The following is a 22559-nucleotide window of genomic DNA, read 5'->3' as shown; positions in this document are numbered from 1 at the left end:
CTCTGATCATGAGGTCTAGGTACTCTGCATGCATTGTACTTGGTTGGTGAGTTACTTTGTGCAGGCACCCTGGGTCCAAATCCTCTCCCTGTGGCGGTCCTGACCCTTCTGTGTCCTTCTTCTCCCTTTCCCCAACTCTTCCATCCAACTCTCAGCTCTCCACCTGAGATCCAACTGCAAGTCCAAGTATCAGTCCTGAACCCCCACTAGGTGGAATTTCTCAGAGGATTTCTATGTTGGGCTCATAAGTATTTGTCATGCATGTCTTTATGGGTCTGGGTTACCTAACACAGAATGATGTTTTTCTAAGCATAATAAACTCAATAAGAGAGGAAGTTATTCTAATATTAAATATGGAATTTAAAATCCTGAAAAACTTGGGAAGACATTCTTGAATGTAACCTGATGAATGTCTATGCTGCCTACCTATAAGCAGCAGCCAGCTCACAAAGAATTCCACATTTCCTTTATCTTTGCCCTAATATTAAAAGCAGAATAATCTAAATTTCAAGATTTGGCTACCATATATATTTTCCTCCAAATCAGCATCTCAGATTTAATTCTGTTGAGAAGGCAAATTTCCATTTCAGGACTCTGAAACTCTGGAAACAAGGCAGGAAAGCATGAGTAGAATGGCACCCTTGAGTTCAGGTATTAAAAATGAGGTGCTCATAGATGGAACCTTGAGGATTACGAGTACTGGTGATAAATTTCAGTTTCATAAGAAAGATTGATGGTACCTTAATGAATAAAGACAATAGCTTCTTTCTGAAGATGAAGATTTGTGTAGATTTGTTCCTACATAATATCCAAGAAGAAAAAAATGACTGATAATCAGGTATGAATAAAATTGATTTATAGCTAGATCATAAGCCAAGAGATTAGTGCAAAATACAGCAAGATAAAAAAGGTTGAGTCTGACTGGAATCCAGACTAACCAAATAGAATTTGAAAGAAAACAGTTGATAAATTGAGATAAATAACTTTGCCTGGGTTTACTATTAACAGAGGTAATGGGATTCATGACATTGTGGTTGGTTTTCCTTAAGTTATTTATCACTGTGTTCTAAAAGAATACCTTATACCAAGGATACTCAAATATTCCCAATGTTTAGGCGACCCCATCTTTCCTAATTATGATATTTTAAATTACCTTATCAGTTGTCCTCCAGTGTTCTAGGACTGTTAGGCACATTGAAAACAAGGCAGAGACTGCAAGGCTAACACAAGACCTGGTTGTTTCTTCATAGGGAAATCTTTGCTTCACCAAGACTATATATTGCTGAGTTATAGTTCTACTACTTACTTCTTAGTCACTATGCCAAACTAAGGCTGTGGGTCTCCACAGATGTTTCTCATAAGGGAGCATGATTTGTCATATCCATATTTAAAAGACACTGCTCTCACGGGAAGAGTGGCTGGCCTCGCAATGCACATTCACATGCCCCAGAATGTAGCGTGTTTAGGCCAGTGTTAATGATCAATGTTATCCCTTCACTGGCTTCACGCCTGCAGTCTTGTACCGAGCATAGATTGAAACTTTTCTAATCAAACTGTATTTTATGATTTAGGTGATCCTTGGCTCTTTAAAGATAATGAGGGAGAAGAAAAATTAAATGTGTAGAGAATTGTAGTTCTGTCTGTTATTGAGTGCTAGTTACTTTGTGATATGCAGCCTTCCCTGGAGGTAGCGAGTTGTTAATCCCAGCCAGCTCTATGAGAATTCAGCAAGGGACTTTACCTTCCATCGCAGCATATAGTTCTAATAAACACATGAAACCAGGAAAACCCAGACCACAAATAAGGTAAAGGGAAATTAAAGGACCAAATGACACAATTCTCATCTTCCAATGCTTTGCTCTACTATAAAATGACACAGAGCTGAACAAACATACTCCACAGATGGCAAGAGAGAGGAGAGAGAGAGAGAGGGAGAGAGAGGTCATGAAGAATGAAGATTGTCATCTACATAAATAAAGTATACCAAAGGTCACACATTTTTGCCAAATTCTTCAAGGAAGGCTCTGCAGATGAATGTGTTAAATTAAAATATACGAATATTCTTTTTTAGTTTTAAAGTTACATATACACAGAAATTCATCACTGCAAAAACATATCAAATAGACACCAAATATCCATTTTCTGTAGATTCAGAGGCAAAGGTATCCATGTACAACCAGAACACTGTATACAAAATAAGTTATGGGTCAAGGGCAGATATGACACAGCTGCACATCAAAAAGATAAGATAACTATAAGTAGCCAGACACTCTAGCATGGCCATGCTGTGTAAACTTGGATGTTACTCAGTGATGTGGCCACAGCCCTTTGAATCTTTGCTCATAGACAATGTTCTGTTTTTCTTTTTGTTATGGAGTTGAGCCAGAAGATGGGACAACTCATATTTGGACTTACTCACCACTTAGTACTGTCTCCATTGAATCACATACCTGAAAAACTGATATGAGAAATCCATAGTCCCTATTAATGAAACTCATTCCCTACACATACTAATACTAGTTATCACAAGCATTCTGCAAAAGTCACCGCCTGCTGCAAGGGAAGTCATGCTGGGCAACTCTTTTTCCAACATCTATTTTTCTTTCTCTCTTTTTTCTCTTTCTTTCTTTCTTTTTTGTGGTCCTCAGGTTCTATTCAGAAGGAACTTAGATAGCAAATATAGTCAATTAGTCTTAACGAAATAAATCTACAAAGCTGTGAGCAGCTTTTTGTGTCTGGTTTTTTTTTTTCCCTAAAACAGTATTACATGTGAGCATCACTTAAATGTGCTGGCCTAAGATTCATTGCCTGAAAATGTTGATGATGGTGATATCTAGATGTCAGTAAAGTGAAGATGAAATAATGCCATGATATATATATATATGTATTTGTATACAAAATATTTATTTATTTATTCTTCTCACATAACATAGCCTGACCACAGTTTCCCTGCCCTCCACTCCTCTCAGTTTCCCTTCACCTCTTCTTTCTTCAAGACTTATTACATATATATATAATATTTATTACATAATATATAATATGTAAAATGAATTTAGTATATAATTGCACATATTCACTTAATACATTTATTTATTAAATAAATGCCTGGAAGAATGGGTAGGGGAGCAAGTCTTTAGTAACTTGCAACATAATGTATTCGGCAGAATTGAAAGTTCTACCTTGGTGGTTCTGTGTACTATACTCTGTCTTTGATCTTCTCCTTCAGTCCAAAAAACTGTGTACACATAGTTCTATGCTCTGTGCTGTAGTTTGAATTAGAAAGCAACAATTACATTCATTATCCAGCTTCAAAATATTACACTGGGGATTTCTTTTGAAAGTAATGTTAATTGCTATATATGTCTCTCAAGCAGACACATACCATATTTTCCATTTAAAGAAAAACATAAACCAGAAGCAGACCTGTCTGGAGATTTTCAAATGTATAAACATTTGTTTACTATTGCACCATGCCTGGAACTGACTAATTTTGATTACGTTTGGTTTATGTCCTTCAGGGGCAATCAGAAAGAATTTATTTGCTTTCATATGATTTTTATAAAAACTAACCTTCACGAGGACTTTATGTATGAAAGTTTTTCCCATTAGTGTTTAGCAGAGCAATCATGTCATTTAGAATGGCTACCCACCTTATAATCTATGAAATCTGTAGGATGATATTATAATGTGTTGAAAGTCAGGAAATGAACTGCATTGAGCCATCATTTTATAGCTATGTTGGCACATTTACAAAGTTGTGCTGATATTGCTGATGATATAAGTGTATAAGCTGACAAATACTGCTTCAACATTAGAGAGATAAATAAAGAGTTAGTAATTCAGAATAAGGCATTGGAGACTGCTAACCCAAGATGTGTGTCGTCTTTATTTACAGCTTTTAAAAATGAATTCTATATTTTTTAAACCCTTTTATACTTTTCACTGGTTTATTCCTATATTTATTTATTTATTTCTCTTTAAAATACTCATAATCCATTTATTTTATAATAAAATGTAAGTTCTTGTTTATAGAATGTTGAGAATATTTTTAATGTACATGGATAAAAGTTATTTTTACAAAGTTGATGCCTATTTTCTAAAAGTGAGAAGTATTTACAACAAAATCATTACTGTAGACGTAACTTTTGGAGAGCCCTTGGCCATGAAAGAGACACGGAAGTGAAGAGCGAATGCTCTGCGGCCTGAGGTCCATTCTGTAACATGTCACCCTTAGGGAGGAATAAAAGGGCCAAATGCTGTCATATTCATGCAAGGTAGATTTTGACAGTAAGAATTTAACATTAACACACTGATCCAGAATTTTTGTCATAATGAGAATATCTTTCAATTATCAGAATAAATTTTGATTATAATTTAATAAATTAAAGCACAAACATTGAAAAGGTGACCTTTGTCATAGAGTTTGAGATTAACTGCTTGAAGTATTTCTAGAGTAGGCAACAATTTAATAGAAAAAAAAAACATGTGAATCACAAGATTACCTGGATACATAATTCTGATAGTGATAGTATTTCTTTTGAATGAAAATAATTTCAAAATCGAAACTGATAGTTTCCCATTAAAATGACATGCCATTTATTTGTGTCTCTTCCTTTATACTAAATATAGTCAATATTATCAATTGATTAAGAAAATTTATTATTCATTCATTCTATTTCTGAAGATATAAACTATACAACATTATTATTAAATTAACTAAAAATCAATGGTTATGACACAAAAAGCATTACTTACCTTTATGATATTCTTGCTTTTATGGAATTAATATTTTACAAGTATATAACGTTATTTTCTAGATGTAATATAAATTTACATTCATAAAACACATATTGATATATATTCTCAGAATTTTAGATATTACATTTTGTTTGTATATTTGGAATATGGAGTAGGACATTTTCAAAGACTAAGTCCAGACCAGATGAAGCTTTTGTCAATGCAGAGGAAAAATGTTCTAAAGTATTCTATTTCCAATAATATTTTGAGGCTCCCTCTCTGTCTATTGCTTTTGATTGTGTATATAACATACATTTTAACATTAACAAGTCTCTCTCACTCTCCTCTATAGTATTTACAATATTATAATATCTGCCTCGTCATTTTCCATCATTTCCCTCCTGTTTTCAAATTTTCTTAATTTTTCAACCTGCTATGTGTAATCATGCTTCTCTCCTTTCAGAGTTTATCTATTTCTGTTTATGAAAATTACGACTCATTTAACTGTATCATATATTTGGCATTTGCCCACTCAGTAAATAGTCGTTGTCCTAGTTAGGGCTTTATTGCTGTGAACAGAAACCATGACCAGGCAATTTTTTTTTTTTTTACATTTTTTTATTAGTTTATTCATATTACATCTCGATTTTTAGCCCTTCCCCTGTTTCCTCCCATTCCTCCCTCCCTCCCACTTCCCCCTTCTCCCCTCCCCTATGTCTGTGATTGAGGGAGACCTCCTCCCCCTACATATGCTCTTAGAATATCAAGTCTCTTCTTGGTAACTTGCTATCCTTCCTCTGAGTGCCACCAGGCCTCCCCATCCAGGGGACGTGGTCAGAAAAGGGGCACCAGAGTTTGTGTGTGAGTCAGATATCACTCTCCACTCACCGGTGGAGAATATCATGTTAATCGGCTAGGTCTTGGTAGGAGTTTGAAGTTTACTGCCTATATTCTCCTTGGCTGGTGCCTTAGTTTGAGGAGGACCCCAGGATCCACATCTGCCTGTCATAAAGTTCTACTTGTAGGTTTTCAGGACCCTGTGGATCCTACTATTTCCCCATTCTTCCATGCTACTCTTGCCTAAAGTCTCAATAGGATGTCCTCTCCTCTGACCCACTTTCGTGGTAAGTAAAGTTTTTCATGGTACGTATCCCTTGGACTAGTGTTTTGATATAAGTGAGTATATACCATTTGTCTCTTTTTGCTTCTGGGTGAACTCACTCATTATGATAATTTCTAGATCAATCCATTTGTCCACAAATTTCGGGAATTCCGTGTTTTTAATAGCTGAGTAGTATTCTATAGTATAAATGTACCACAGTTTCTTAGTCCATTCTTCTACTGAGGGACACTTAGGCTGTTTTCATGTTCTGGCTATTATGTATAAAGCAGCTATAAACATGGTTGAGCATATGTCCCTGTTGTGTGGTGCTGGTCTAACTGGATGTCTACATGTAGAAAAATGCAATTAGACCCTATTTGTCACCATGCACAAAACTCAAGTCCATGTGGATTAAAGACCTCAACTTAAAACCAGAGACATTTATTCAGTTAAAGGAAAAAGTGGGGAAGAGCCTGGGACACATAGGCACAGGAAACAACTTCCTGAATAGTACACCAACAGCCCAGGCCTTAATGTCAACAATTAGTAAATCGGACCTCATGAGGCTGAGACGCTTCTCTAAGGCAGGAGGCACTGTACATAGAACAAAGCGACAGCCTACAGACTGGGAAAAGATCTTCACCAACCCTTCATCTGACAAAGGTTGAATATCCAAAATATATAAAGAACTCAAGAAATTAAACACCACAAAACCAAACAACCCAATTGCGAAATGGGGCTTGGAACTTAACAGAGAATTCTCAACAGAGGAATATCAAATGGCCGAGAAACACTTAAAGAAATGCTTGTCCTCGTTAGTCATCAGAGAAATGCAAATCAAAACGACACTGAGATTCCATCTTACACCCAACAGAACGGCTAAGATCAAAAACTCAAATGACACCACATGTTGGCGAGGATGTGGAGAGAGAGGAACACTCCTTCATTGCTGGTGGGAATGCAAACTAGTACAGCCACTTTGGAAAGCTATATAGCCACTTTGGAAAGCTATCTGGCGCTTTCTCAGAAAAATGGGAATAGGGCTTCCTCAATACCCAGCTATCCCACTCCTTGGAATATACCCAGAAAATGCCCTACCAGGCAACTCTTATAAAGGAAAACATTTAATTGGGACTGGCTTACAGTTCGGAGGTTTAGTCCATTTTTTTCATGAAGAAAACATGGAAGCATGCAGGCAAATATGGCCCTGGATAGGGACTGAAAGTTCTACATTTTGATCCATATGCATCCAGAAGAGACTGTGGGTCACACTGGCCAAAGCTTGAGCATAAACATGACCTCAAAGCCCACCTGCACTGTGATTTACTTTCCTGACAAAGGCCTAGCCCCTATAGGCCAAGCATTCAAACATATGAATCTATGGGGATTATTTCTATTCAAACCACCACACTCTATGTGGAAGTATTAACTTCGCATAGCATAATTATGTATAGTAGTAAGTTAACAATAGAACAGGCTACCTACATGTGTTCATTAAAAAAAATAGAAACAGTTATTGAAGCACAGCTTTGATTTCAGAATCAGCTAGTAATAATTTAATACATCCTTCAATTGGATAAAATTACTATTTCAAGGTCATATATAGTTATTCATAAGTATATAAACAGATTGTGTCAAATTTTTCTTGAAAGGATAAGCACATCCAGTATGAAATGAAAACTACCAAATTCTGCTCTATTTCTGGATTATTATCCAAAATGTATGACAAATTCAATCGTCATCAGTCAGGAAACAGTTATTTTTATGCCTAGTATTCTATTTGGTCTCACCCAAATTTTCAAAGGTTTCAAATAAATATTTATAGAAGCAGAAAAGAAGAATAAAAACATAAATATATTCATGGTAGTTAATAATCCATAGTAAATCACCCCTACTTTAGCAACTGCTTGTGAGTTGCCAAGGCCCAGTCTGTATCCAGAATCTGAAGTACAATTCTTGCAACTAAAGTACATGGTACATCAAAATGGAACAGACAGAATGATTGCGGAAGCCACAGGTTGATGAAATCTGCTGTGAGAGTATGTCTTTTGGAAACGATAGGTAAAGGACACCCATGGTACTCTAACAAGATAGCTTCCTAAACAAGGCTGAAAGTGGAAATATATAGGAGCTCAAAGCAAGACAAAGAACTACAGACAACTAATGGCTAAAGAGAGAGGAAAAATTGGTCTTTTTCAGTAATGAGCCACCAAACTAGTTATCAAACATCATGCAAGTGATTTACTCTGAAACTATACTTGTAAATATACATCACTAAGAGAATTTGATAGGTTTTTATGCACACACACACACACACAAACACACATACACCATTAACTTTAAAAGAAAAATAGGTCATCAATTTAAAGGGGAATGATGAGGAAGGAACATAGCAGGAGTTTGAGGGAGAAAGCAAAAGGGTAAATAATATATTTAATTTTTAAAATTCTATGAAAATATGAAAATTTATGAATTAAGTCTTCAAGTGCATGGCAAAATATTCAGATTATGTTTTTGGCTTAGTGTTTGAATACTACAACAACAATTTAATCACACAGACAGTAGCAAGTAGAACTTTTATTTCTGTCAACATGTGATCCATTCTCCATTCCTTCCAATTAGGCAAGGGTGCCAGAGCTATAATGAGAATATGTTGAAGAGAAAGCCTTATGCAAGAGCATGGCTCTTGTCTCTTCAGAATTCCCATTTTTATCTCAAGTTACAGAGTGACATACATCCTGTAGTAAACAGCAGCTGAAATGCTACTGAGGATATTTCACGTTACCAACAGAAGTGGGAAAACAGAAAGCAGCATTATGAGCTTCCTCTAAATCACCTGCACTCAATAAATAATGAGGCAAACTCATGTTATTTCTTCCTTATGCCAAATATACTTAAGTAATTGCAAGTTTTCATTTGTGGAAGTAGAACCTTCAGTCATATTGAAATCATGGTGTGAAGCTTTTCATACGGAAATCTCTACTCCTCAAGTATACCAGCATAGAAGTCAAGCCATTAATACTCCAGTCTTTGTAAGAAGGCCCAGATCTTGCTGTTATATAATGTAAAATGCTTCAATTAAACTGAAGAAATTTCATATTAGGAATTTTTATTTACCATAAATATCGTGCCATTATGCTGAACACAAGTGAATCCTTGAAAAATTGAATAAGAGGGTCAATTTTATTATTTATAAAATATACCTAAGTACTATGCTTGCCATATAACTATTAATTATATGCCTCTTATAAATGACTTCTTACGTATGACTTCTTCCTTTGTCTAGTGTGAAGCTTTTGTTACACTAAGTCACATCTTCATTAACAATTTTGTAATAGCAAGTTATTAAGAATTGGAATAATGGCCAGTCAATCCTTTATTTTCTTACCTTTGTGTTTTGACTCTGCACTTTGAATGACAGGCACTCACAGTTCTATCACATACATTTTTAAATGCAATGTAAGTTAAAATTCATCAAGTCTAGTAAGCTGTAACTTTAACTAACCAGTAATGTTTTTCAAATAATTTTGTATATGGAACCTAGAAGTAAAAATCAGAATAAAATAATGTCGCCATTTTTAAGTAATTATAATTTACTCATTTTACATCTGGATTGTGAATGTTATCCTCTCACTTGCCTCCTCTCCTTCCCACCTTCCATCCCTTTGTTGTCCTAATCCTTTCTCTTAGACCTCTGAAAGAAGGGGACCTTCTCCCCCACCACATGATCACAGTTTATCAGGTCTCATCCTGATAGCCTGCTTACTCTTTCTTTGTTGCCTGCAGGGCCTACCCACCAAGGGGAAGTGATCAAGTAGGGAGCACCAAAGTTCGTGTCAGAAGCAGTCCCTTTCTCCCCACAGACATGAAGAATGAGCTGTCCTTTGCCTAGATCTGAACAGGGGGTCTAGGTTTACTGCATGCATTTGTAGGGGCAAAATTAATGTCATATACTATATGTAATTTATATTCTACAATTAATGCCATGGTCTGTGAGAAAGTTGTCCTCCAGGTGATTCCACTACTTCCTGCATTCTGGGAAAGACCACGCCCTGCCATAAACTAAACCTGCCCACACTTTCCAGAAGATACAATTAACACCCAAGGATCCCTGGAGATTCAGCCTCCTGGACCCCACCTGCTAGAAGGTCTGCATTCCGGAAACTCACAACTTTCCCTGAAGATCTGGTCCTCATCCAGCCTGCCTAAAGGACTGTGTTCCTGAGACTCACGACCTACCCTCCTTCCCCCGCTACACTTATGGTTTGGTCCTTGCTTCCCTGTGACCCCCACTCCTAATTACAGTTTTTCTCTTATAAACCCATTGCCCTTGTAGCTCCGGTATCACTCTCCTATCCTGCTGCATCAGGAAAGATTGTGATCCGAAGCTCTGAGCCCATAATACAGGACCTTGTGTATAATGCATGGGTATCAAGTCCTGGTGGTCTTTTTTTTTTTTGGTCTCATGATCTGGGTAATCTCGGCATAACACATTGTCCTTAGTTGCCATGTTTAAGGAATATAAAAGCTCAGCCATGCCATACCCAGAGCACTGAAATCCAAGAGCATTTGATAGCCAGTGTCAGGTTAATTTGTTCAACCTGCTCAAAACCAGAAAAACTTAAGAAACAAAAACAACAAAACAAAACAAAAAACGGAAAATATCAAATTTTTAGAAACTTTCAGGATGGTAACTTATTCTGTATAGCAAACTTCTAAATAATGCTTGCCTGCTAGCATATTTTTTGTCCTTTGGTGACAATTTTGAGCAAAACTTTTGAGATATTTGAAAACAGTTAACCCTGTGCATCCCAAACAATAAAAAATATTTTCAATGCTACTTCATCACTGTAATTTTGCTACTGTTGTGAATTATAATGTATATCTCTGTTTTACAAAGGTCTTGGAGACCCCTGTGAAAGGGCCATTTGGCCTGCATCTTGAGAACCACTGCTATAGATTACATTGCTTGGGACAGAAATGAACTGAATGTATGTACCCTGCTCAGAGGAATGAAATAGGTGTTGTTTATACACTGATCTCTGAGATAGGCACTAAGCTAAACACACAGAACAGCAATGACCTTTGTGTTTGGACAAAGAATAAAGAGGAATCCAACAGCAAAAAAACAAAAAACAAAAAAACAAAAACAAAAACAAAACCACAAAAAAACAAAGAAAACCCATAAAGTTTGGTTTTTGAAAAAAAGCCCATTCTTAAAGAAATAAAGAAACTGGGAGCTGTTGTATTATTCTATAATGAATTGTTAAAGAAAACTCAAATAATGGAGCTATGTATAACTGTTGGAAAACAGTACCATTGATCAAAAGTTAATATTTTAGACAGAAATATGCTAATAAATTAGAATTACTAGAGGGTCTACTCTTTTAGTTATTTTTGAATACTCTTGCCAATATTAAAATAAATATTTTATAAAAATCAACTTCATTTATTCCAATTTATAATTGATATTTTTCCTCTATTGTAGCTTTGTTTTACTATAACAATAACCTTATAGTTTCTTCCTTTCATTTTGTCATGTCAGTACTTTGAAATAGTTACTATCTCAACAAACAGTTAAATATCATGCTTGCACGTACCTCTTTCTCTTACTAGCAGCTACAAAACATAAAATGATATAATAATATTTTAGTAGCAATTATGAAAATTAATTATCTTTGTGATGTCTTATAAATTATATTAAATCTTAAATCAGCCTCATAGTTGCTTTAGATAAATAGGGAAGAAAAATAAGCTAAGTATTTGCACCACAGCAAACTAAAGCTAGCCTTATATTTTGTTTTAAAATATTTATGTTTAATATTGGCAAGTGCATTCCAAAATGGACTGTCATTTAATATTTGGGTATCAGTCATCTGCTTTCTTTTCTCTTATTTTAGGAACACTGCAATTTTGTGACTTTAAAAATTCATATTATATTTGAATCTGTTCATTCTCTTGTACACAGGGTGACCCTTTCTGTATGCAGTATAAAATAGATATTGTATATAAGTGATCAACAAATCATACAGATGCTTATAACTTCAGTTTTGTCCTTAAATTTCCATTTCATTGTCCAAAGTATACTATCTGGACAATGTTGATGACCATAGCTTAGAAAGTGTATGCATGCCAAAATAGTATGATTCATGAAAATGTGTATTCTCACTTGTGATATCAAAAATTATGATAATACACACACACATACATCACACACAAATATACACACCACCTGCATACACACTGTAATAAAGGAGATAATATACTTGGCATTTATGAGAAAGTACTTTGTATATTAATCAGTAAGTAATCATGATAGTAATAATATTTTCCCATATTAGTAAGGATGTACATAAAAGCTATTTATTTCAACTGTTAATCTTAACTTTTTTCAAATTCTTGGCTTGTAATTATTTCCATTAACTATAAACAAAACAGGGTACATATAACTATACACATACGAGGATTCAGCAAAATTTAGGAATATGTTAGAATATTGTCCATGATATTCATACTGTAGTGACGTAACGTATATTAATGTGAGTCTGTAATCTTTAAACTTAAAGTTGTAAAATATTTAATATAATCTGTAAAAATTATGTAGTGAGGCTGTGTGTGTGTGTGTGTGTGTGTGTGTGTGTGTGTGTGTGTTGGTTTCAGTAACACAGTGCTTCCAAAGTTTATTAATCTTTGGTTTGTTTTGGGTGATTCATGGTTTCCTAATCATTATTGGCATATTCTGTACTAATTAAAATGAGTAAATAAGAATGCCATGCTAATCATTCAGTAAATACTTGAAAAAAATTCTGAAGCTATGTTGAAAAAGTCATCTGAATTTTATTTATTTATTTATTTATTTATTTATCTAATTATTTACCATAATATATTATGAAACCAAAGACAATTGAGGCAGCCAGTAGTGGAACCATATTGAAGTATATTAATTTATAACATTAGGCAGTGAAATGTGAAAAAGTCCTGTGTTTTTATCAAGTGCTCTGATAGTTAATCTTGTCAACTTGACTAGACTTTTAATCACATATAAAGAAAAGCCTGTGCATGTCAGTGAGAAAATTACTAGACTATGTTCACTAAGGTGAAAAAGATGTTCTAAGTGTGTCAGCAGTACTCCATGAGATGGTGTATTATACTGTACAAAAAGGAGGAGCCAGGTAGTGAGCAACATTTACCTTTCTGTGCTTTCTGTCTATGGAGGCAATGTGATCATCCACAGCCATGACGCCCTGGCCACATAATAGAAGCCAAGATAAACATTACTTACTTAAGTTGATTTTGCCACACATTTTATTTGAGTAACACATAAAGTAACTTAGCCAGTACTTTTCATTTTCCACATTTCACATTAAAATATTCATAGACAATATCATATCTGGATTTCTCTCTAATTCTACATGGTACAAATTACTAACACAGCTCCAAGTCTCGAAGCAGAAGAGCTAAGCAATCTCACCAAGATGGTATATATTGGTATAAAGACTGAGGATGAAACATGTATTCCTGTACTTTCACTTCACTTCCCGTCCTTTTGGTTAATCAAGTATTTTTCCCCCTGACTTTTTGAGACAGGATTTCTCTATTTACCCTCAGCTGTTATGGAACTCACTATGTAGACCATTCTGGACTCAATATCATAGAGATTCACCTGGCTTTGCCTCGCAAGTGCAAAGTTTAAAATTGTGTACCACGCCTACTGTTTTAGACAGTGTTTTTATTGATGCTATGAAACACCATGACCAAAATGCAAGATGTGGAGGAAAGGATTTATTCGTCTTACACATCCACATTCCTATGTATCACCAAAGGAAGTCAGGACAGAAACTCAAACAGGGCAAGAACCTAGAGACAGAAGCTGATGCAGAGGCCATGGGGGTGCTGCTGCCTGGCTTGCTTCCCATGGCTTGCTAAGCCTTTTTTCTTAAAAAAGTGAGTACACCAGCCCAAGGACGGCACCATGTATCATGAGTTGGACCCATCCCGATTGATCACTAATTTGAAAAATGCCTTACAGCTGGATCTCCTGGAGGCATTTACTCAACTGAAGCATCTTCTTTTCTAAAGACTCTAACTTATGCATGTTTACACACAGAACCAACCAGTATACCCACCTAGTGGTTAGCAATATCTTTTTTTCACTCTTTGAAATATATTCTTTTTTACATATTCAAAAAACTTTATTATTTTCTTTTTACATATACATTTATATTCATATGCATATATACAATAAATTACTATAGCAGGAAGAACCATGACACAATCAGGAATTATATAAATGTTACATTCTCAATGTTTTGGCTATTTGTTTTTGTTGTTGTTGTTTTGTGATTTATTGATTTATTTATTTATTTTGCTATTTGTATTTGAAAGCCTTGAAGAAGCCATCTTCCCTATCTTGATGAATCTAAATTTGTGAATGTAAATCATTGTCCATCACATCTTGTCATTATCAAGTTAAAACACCTATCTAGAACTAAAAACATTTTAACCCATAAACAACTAAGCCTCATTGTAAAACTAAGTCATCAACTCCATCAGAGACTTGAGAAGGAATGCACTTGATTACCTGAGTATTCTGGGAGTGCAGGTTAGTAGCTTTCCAAATGAAAAGATGACAAAACGGTTTTCTACTTGAAGACTCACCTAAAACTCTCCATAATGTTATAGCATCTTCTTCAGCCTTCTGGCCCAATATATCTGATAGACATATTTGGGAGGCAGGAGCTATTGAGGACATGCTTATCACATCTTGGTAGAGTTTGGCTATGGATTCGGCAGGCATTGAAGCTTGTCCTTTTTTAGGCAGAATTCTGTCTGTGGTAGAAATGAGGACTTTTTGCCCAGTGGCTAGTTTGCTGCAGTTGAAACCATCTCTACGATGAAGTTCTCTGATGCTCATCATCCTCTTTGAGGTAAGCTGGGTGTTTCCAAGAGTTAATCTGTCTTATTGTCGATGAATCTTTAAAGTAATAAAACACTTTTACATGCCACATTCTGCATGTATCCGGAGTTTTTGAAGACCTTATCTTTCTATAGAGTCATTTCTATTTACTGCAAATAAGTTGTATATTCTTGTGATAAAAGTAAACTAGCAATTGACAGGACAATGATTTAGTCTACTAACATTTAATTTTCATAACTTATTTCTCCTAAACAGCTTGCTATAGCACTTTCAAAGCATTGGAAATAAACCTTATATTGTAATTGAGTCATGAATATAATAACTAATATTAGAGTAGAAATATATGTGTGTATATGTGTGTGTGTGAGAGAGAGAGAGAGAGTGAGTGAGTGAGAGAGAGAGAGAGAGAGAGAGAGAGAGAGAGAGAGAGAAGAATAATTTACATTTGAATCCTATACCATTGTATAAAGAATTGAATGTATTTTCCATCAGTATACAAAATTCTATACCACAGAATTAAAAATACCTTGTAAGTGACAATTGAGATTTTAAGTTGAGGAGATTCACTAGTCTACTTTTTGTTCTATCTTCCCTATATATTTCTATATTCCACCTTCTTTCCTTTCAACCCCTTTCAACAAACAGGATGCCAACATCCAGTATGCTGTGAGGAATGCATCCTGTCAGGTCTGATCCAATGTCAGTGTCTAATTCTTTGTTCTGAAAGCATATAATTTTTCACAAGCATTATATAGTCCTAAAAGTATAAATATATAAGGTGTTCTTGATGGACAGAACAATTAAGGCTGGATTTCTGTTCTTTGTATGAGCAGGAAAAGAAGACCTTTGTATTCTTCATTCATGCCATATGAAGAAAGGCATCTAAAGAATTTAAAGAAGATTTCAGAAAATGGAAAGGTCCCCCATGCTCATGGATTGAGAGCACCAACAATATCTATTTTGGGGGGCAATTTAGAGCTTTAATGAATTTCATTACTTCTCGGGGCCTTAACTGTATATAGGAACAACTTTACTATAGCTTGAAATAATAGTTTCAAAACCATGTTCATTTATGCCTAGTGAGAATGTTATATAAATTTCATTCATACTCATAATAAATTTCATTCATTAAAGGCAAGTAGTGGAATCAATTAATCACAATGATAGATTTGGGTCATGAAGATTAAACAAATGTTCATTGAATCTTTAATTACTTTTCATGTTCTATTTGTAGCAATGTAACTCAGTTAGTTGGCTTTCTAAAGCAAAACATGCCTTGGTATGATATAAACAAATGTTTATCACTGAAAGTAGAAAGAATGGCATCATAAAATAATGAAATGCATTTATTTCTGGTTGACTTCACATGAGTCACTGATTTTAGCACAAAAAAAGTTGAGCTGCTTCTAGAATAACTGACTTCTTTTAGTAAAATATTTATCATCAGAAATAATATTATTGGGCAATGTATGGATTCATTCTTCTACTTTTGTTCATTTGATTAAACAAAAATAATTACCTTTACAATAAGTTGAGTATCAAAATGTGTTCTTTTCATTCTTAGTATTTTTTTATACTTGATTATCATCGATAGTAAGTCTGTCTTGCCTTCATTACCAGGATCAGAAAAGACACATTCATTTTCAAGTTTTAGATGTAATATGACCCTTCTCTCTATGGGAGTAAGCAATAGAAATATCATTACATTTTAATTTGAGGGGAGGCAACTTAGGAATGCTGACAGTAAAAGAAATAGTCTGCAGAAAGGGCCACCAATTGGTTATTAAATGCAAAATAGACAGCCAAAGAACCAAAGTGGTGAAAATTAACTTCTGAAAATTTTCTTCTAATCTTTATAGTATTCTGTGGCGTGCGTGCACACACACACACACACACACACACACACACACACACACACACACACACATACACTCACACACACACGGTTGGATAAAGAGAAATAAAAAAAATTTATTAAAAACAGAAAAATAGACATTATTTTTACCATTAATTATGTTCCATACTTCCATTTACTGAAGTTTTAGTAATTTGGCAGAAAGAGAAGCAGTTCTCTTATTTACTTTACTTTATAGAGTTAAGACATAAAGGTCTGGGAGGCTATAAGGGAGGGGACTACAAACAGGATGTAAAGAATTTAAACTGCAGAAGAAGAAGGTAATTTATGTTCCTAATCCTACTACATGGGAAAAGCTCAGAACCAGCTGAGACATGAATGCCTATGAATAGATATCCCAACAGCCAGAAGAAACCTTAAGAGAACAATACCCCATTTCCCTTGAGGGAAACTGGGTAATTTTTGGCTGCTTTCTTGAACTAGAAATGTTTATCTTCATTGGGAGTTGGTTATAAGTTCCTATTGGTCTTATTCAAAGAGAAAAACAGGGTTGGACTTAAGGATGTCTCTGTTTTCCTTTACATTTCTTTCTTAGGTTTGGAGATAGAGATTGAAAAGGAAGAAGGGAGAATATAAAAATTCATTGGACAAAAGTATATTATTGTTCTAGGCAGATTTGGGCCCAGGGGTCCCGCTCAAACTAAGGCACCAGCCAAGGACAATACAGGAGGTAAACTTTAAACCCCTTCCCAGATCTAGCCAATGGTCAGAATATTCTCCACAGTTGAGTGGAGAGTGTGATACGACTTTCTCACGTACTCTGGTGCCTCACATTTGACCATGTCCCCTGAAGGGGGAGACCTGGTGGCACTCAGAGGAAGGACAGCAGGTTACCAAGAAGAGACTTGATACCCTATGAGAATATATAGGGGGACGTAATCCCCCTCAGGAACAGTCATAGGGGAGGGGAATAATGGAAAAATGGGGGGGGGGGAATGGGAGGATACAAGGGATGGGATAAACATTGAGATGTAACAAGAATAAATTAATAAAAAAATGCAAAAAAAAAAGATGTTTAAAAAAAAAGTATATTATTGTGTCTACTCTTCAACTTAAAGACTTAATTGTTGCTCACAAGATTATTTTTCATTCAGGGGTATAGAATGTGTATGTTGATACAAAATAGGTTTAATATTGATACATTGGTATAGAATTCAAATTTAATATTATCATTTACACACAACTCTACTCTAAAATAAGATATTGTACCCACACAACTCACGTAGACTACAAGGTTTACCTCCAATGCTTTGAAGTGCTAGTGCAGGCTGTTTAGGATAGTAAATTATACAAGCTAATTGTCAATTAATCAATCATGGTCAGGTAAATTACTAGTACATTTTTATCACAAAAATATACATCCTAAGTGTAACAGACAGATATGATTCTATAGATAGATAAGGTAACACAGTTAGATAAGGTCTTTAAAAACCTCAGAGTCCTACAGAATATGGCATTTAAATATGTTTCTTTCTTTTTTTTTTTTTTTTTTAAGATTCCTTTCAAGAAGACAGGTTAACTCCTGGCAACAGCCAGCCTATCTCAAAGAAGATGAGGAATATAAAAGGACCTCCTTATGGAGATAGCTTCACATGTAGCAAGCAAGTCACTGGGAAAAATGTCCCTCTTTCGGCTACAAACAGACTTCTGCCTAAAAATTGGTAAGCTTGAGTGCAGGCAGAGTTGACAGCCAAACTCTGCCAAGACAGAGTAAGCAAGTCCTCAATAGTTTCTGCCTCACAATATGTCTGTCAGATATATTGGACCAGAAGACTAAAGATGATGCGCCAAAGTTATAAAGAGTTTTGGGTGACTGTTACTGCAGCAAACTGTCTCTGTCATTTTTCTTTTCACTTTTGGAAGCTGCTAACATGCACTTCTTTGTTTACTCTGGTAATTATTCTTTCTCATGTCTCTGATGAGGTTGACAACCAGATAGTTTAGTTTTACAATTAAGCTTAGTTATTTTGTGATTAAGATGTTTCTAGTTCTAGATAGATGTTTTAAGTTGACAAAGCTGAGATATGATAGAAATTGGTTTAAATACATAATCTTCTACTCACCAAGATATGAAATACGTTTCTTCCAAGTTGTCAAATACAAATAGCCAAAACACTATGAATGTAACATTAATATAATTCCTGATTAATTCATCATCTTCTTGCTATATATATAGTTTATTTTATATATTTGTAATAATATAAATGTATAAGTAAAATATTTAAAATAATAAAGATATAAAGGTCCATAAGACACCCTTCATAAGAGGTTGATTTGATGTTTGCTATTTCTTTTTTTAAATATATTTTATTAATTTATTCATATTACATCCCAATTGTTATACCATTCCTTGTATCTCTCATTCCTCCCTCCCTCCCATTTTTCCACTTACTCCCCTCCCCTATGAATGTGATTGAGGGGGACCTCCTCTCCCTGTATATGCTTATAGGGTATCAAGTCTCTTCTTGGTAGCCTGCTATCCTTCCTCTGAGTGCCACCAGGCCTCCTCATCAAGGGGATATGGTCAAATATGTGGCACCAGAGTTCTTGTGAAAGTCTGTCCCCACTCTCTACTCAACTGTGGAGAATGCCCTGTCCATTGGCTAGATCTGGGTAGGGGTTCAAAGTTTACTGCATGAATTGTCCTTAGCTGTTACCATACTTTGAGCAAGACCTCTGGGCCCAGATCTACCTTTCATAATATTCTTCTTGTAGGTTTCTAGGATCCTCTGGATCCTTCTATTTCTCCATTCCCCCATGCTTCTCTCACCCAGAGTCCCAGTAGGATGTTTTCCCCTCTGTCTCACTTTCTTGGTAAGTGAAGACTTTCATGGGACATGCCCCTTGGGCTACTATCCAGATATAAGTGAGTATATACCATTTGACTCATTCTGCTTCTGGGTTAACTCACTCATTATGATCATTTCTAGTTCAATTCATTTGTCCACAAATTTCAGGAATTCCTTGTTTTTAATAGTTGAGTAGTATTCCATAGTATTCCACTGGTTCTGTAATGATCTGTGGTGATACAGATCATTATGGTAAGGAGTATGTGACCAAAAACACTTATTGCCTCATGGCAAGCCTGAAAGAAAATGAGAAGAAAACTCAGGAGTCCCAGTATTCCTTTCAATAGCCTCCCCACAATGGCCTACATTCTACTACATGCACAACTTCTGGCACTTTCTTTCACTTCTTAGTATCACCATATTATACAGAGTAAGCCTACGAACCAGTGCCATTGAGTACACCCACTTCCAAAGTGTTACAGGGTATAAGGATTCCTCCATCAAGAAAAGATTATGAACATTTACTATTAATTATTATGCACATAAAATGATTACATAGTAAGTTACCATTCAAGAAAGGATAATTCTCTTCTCTCTCCAGTTCACCGTTTTTCTAACACCCTTCCTTTTTTTCTAATTTCTTTTCCAAATTTAACATTCTTTGAGGAATTAAATAGTTATTTACACTTCTAACCTTGTACTTGCACTTGCCAAAATGTATTAGTGTAGCTTGAATCTTTAAAAGCTTTGAAATGGGGGCTGGAGAGATGACTCTGTGTTTTAAAGCCATGCCTGCTATTCCATGACCCTGCTTTGATTCCCAGTATACACAAGGCAGCTCCTAACCATCTGTAACTCCACTTCAAGGCTATCTAATGCCCTCTTTTGATTTCCAGGCACACTTGTGGTGCATAACAATGTAAAAAAAGCATAACACCTATACATATAAAATAATATACTTAAAATTTTAAATCTCTGGTATATAAATATGTAGTAAATATAGACACATCACTATTGATACCCTATTTTCTATAATTTCAAGATATTTGGGTTTCATATTAACATCCAATGCGATAGCTAATTTACATATAACTGCTATCAATTGTGAAACTTTGTAAGTCAGTGTCCACAAAGATTGCACTTTACATTTTATCCATATTTGTTTCCATTTTAAGTATGATTAATTGCATTTTGATACATTTATACATGTAAAAATGTGTTTTGACTACCCTTGCCACCCATTTTCTCATGTACTCCTCTTACTCTTAACAGTGCCTACTCCTTTCCCAAGTCCCTTACTTGAATTCATGTAATTTATTTTGTCCTGTGACTCACTTGGCTTAACCAATGCTATCTCTGTGATCATGGATTTAAAAACCTCCACTGGAGCCTGATGGATTAGGAAATGACTGTACAGTTGCACCAAAAGGCAGCTTCTTACCTAGAACCCATCTGTGGTGCAGGTATCGTCCCTGAACATTGTCTAATTCATACAGATCTTGAAATATACAGGAGCTTTGAGATCATAGTTGCAATGTGTGTGTCATGCCCAGAAAATAATATTACATAATTTTTCTCCTTTGCTTTCAACTCTTAAAATCTTTCTGTTTCTCTTTCAGCAGTATTGTAGAGCCTTAAAGGAAGTGGTATAATTGTGTTAACAGGGCTAAAAAAATAACTCTCATTTATCCTAAAAAGGTTTATTAGCCATGGTTCTTGGAATTTTCAACTGTTCACTCCAAAGAGATGTTTCTGTGATTAAAGCTAAGTCTAGAAAACACAAATACTTTAAATGCAGCTTGGTACCATATAATTTTAGCTAAACAATTCCATCTATATCCTAAGAAATCCAGTCATATTTCTTACTGTATTTATGGTACCAATGACTTAACTCATGGAATATTATTCATCTGTTAAGAATATAAGATTTAAAAATCTGCAGGTAAGTTGGTGGAACTAAAAATGCCCATCCAAAGCAAGATAACAAAGACCCAGAAAGGCATTACATCTTTTTTCATAGTTGTGGATATTATCTTTATGCTTCAGATGTTAGTTTTGTTTAGAATACCCACAGAATGTAGGTAGCTAGTAAGGGACCATAGGCAGGGTGACAGCTTCCAATATTAGTAAAATAGAGTATACTATTTTATTTTAATAAATTGTAAATTTGAATACAAGAACTAAAAGGATGTAGGAATAGGAAGGCAGCATAGTGGAAGGAATACTGTAAGGGGTAAATAACATCAAATACCTTTGGAAAGCACCCTGAAATATATATACACATATAAAATGAATTTAAGGGACTTACCATATACTAGGGAGACAATACCCAAGCTATCCATCATCTACTATCAAATAAAACTGTCAGTACCAGAAATGGGCTACATATCTTTTAAAATACATTTTTTCTTCTTTATATTTTATTATAATATTCCCTTCCCCACTTTTCTCACTGCAAACACTCCCATATATCTCATGGTGCTTCAAATTCTTGTCTTTTCTTTTAATAATTGTTACTGAATGCATATGTGCACACATACACACAGAGAAACAGACACACACAGAGACACAGACATAGACACAGACACACAGATACACACACACACACACACACTCACTCATACACACCTAAGTAAAACCTGTTCAATCTGTATAATATTGCTTTTAGGTTTCTTTGTGGGGCTAAACACTTAGTACTGGATGATTTGTGTGCTCTCTGGGGAAGACTACCTCTCATGTTCTCAGCCTGTCTCAGTGGCTTATATATCTTTGTGTACAGTTGAGAACTGTTTGACTTTTTCCAATCCACTTGAACACCTCCATTGGCTTTCATCTTGTTTTATAAAAGCAACTTGTATTCACCTGGTGTCATTTTCACATAGGAGGTTTACTGCATCTATCTGCTAACCTAGGATTAGTCCTGGAAGCTTATAGCATTTGTACAATCTTATCGAACCTAGAATGTTTTTGGGCTCTGTGACTTATTGCTGAATAAGCTCACTCTTTCTAGCTCTTTCTGAATTCATGCTGGTTGGTTCAATTCAGATATTCTGGCTCAAATTTTTCTCAAAGCTGAATGATTGAATCTAACTTGTGTCA

The sequence above is a fragment of the Acomys russatus genome, chromosome 2, assembly GCF_903995435.1.
Source record: "Acomys russatus chromosome 2, mAcoRus1.1, whole genome shotgun sequence".
NCBI lineage: Eukaryota > Metazoa > Chordata > Mammalia > Rodentia > Muridae > Acomys > Acomys russatus.
Note: the sequence above shows the minus strand (reverse complement) of the source record.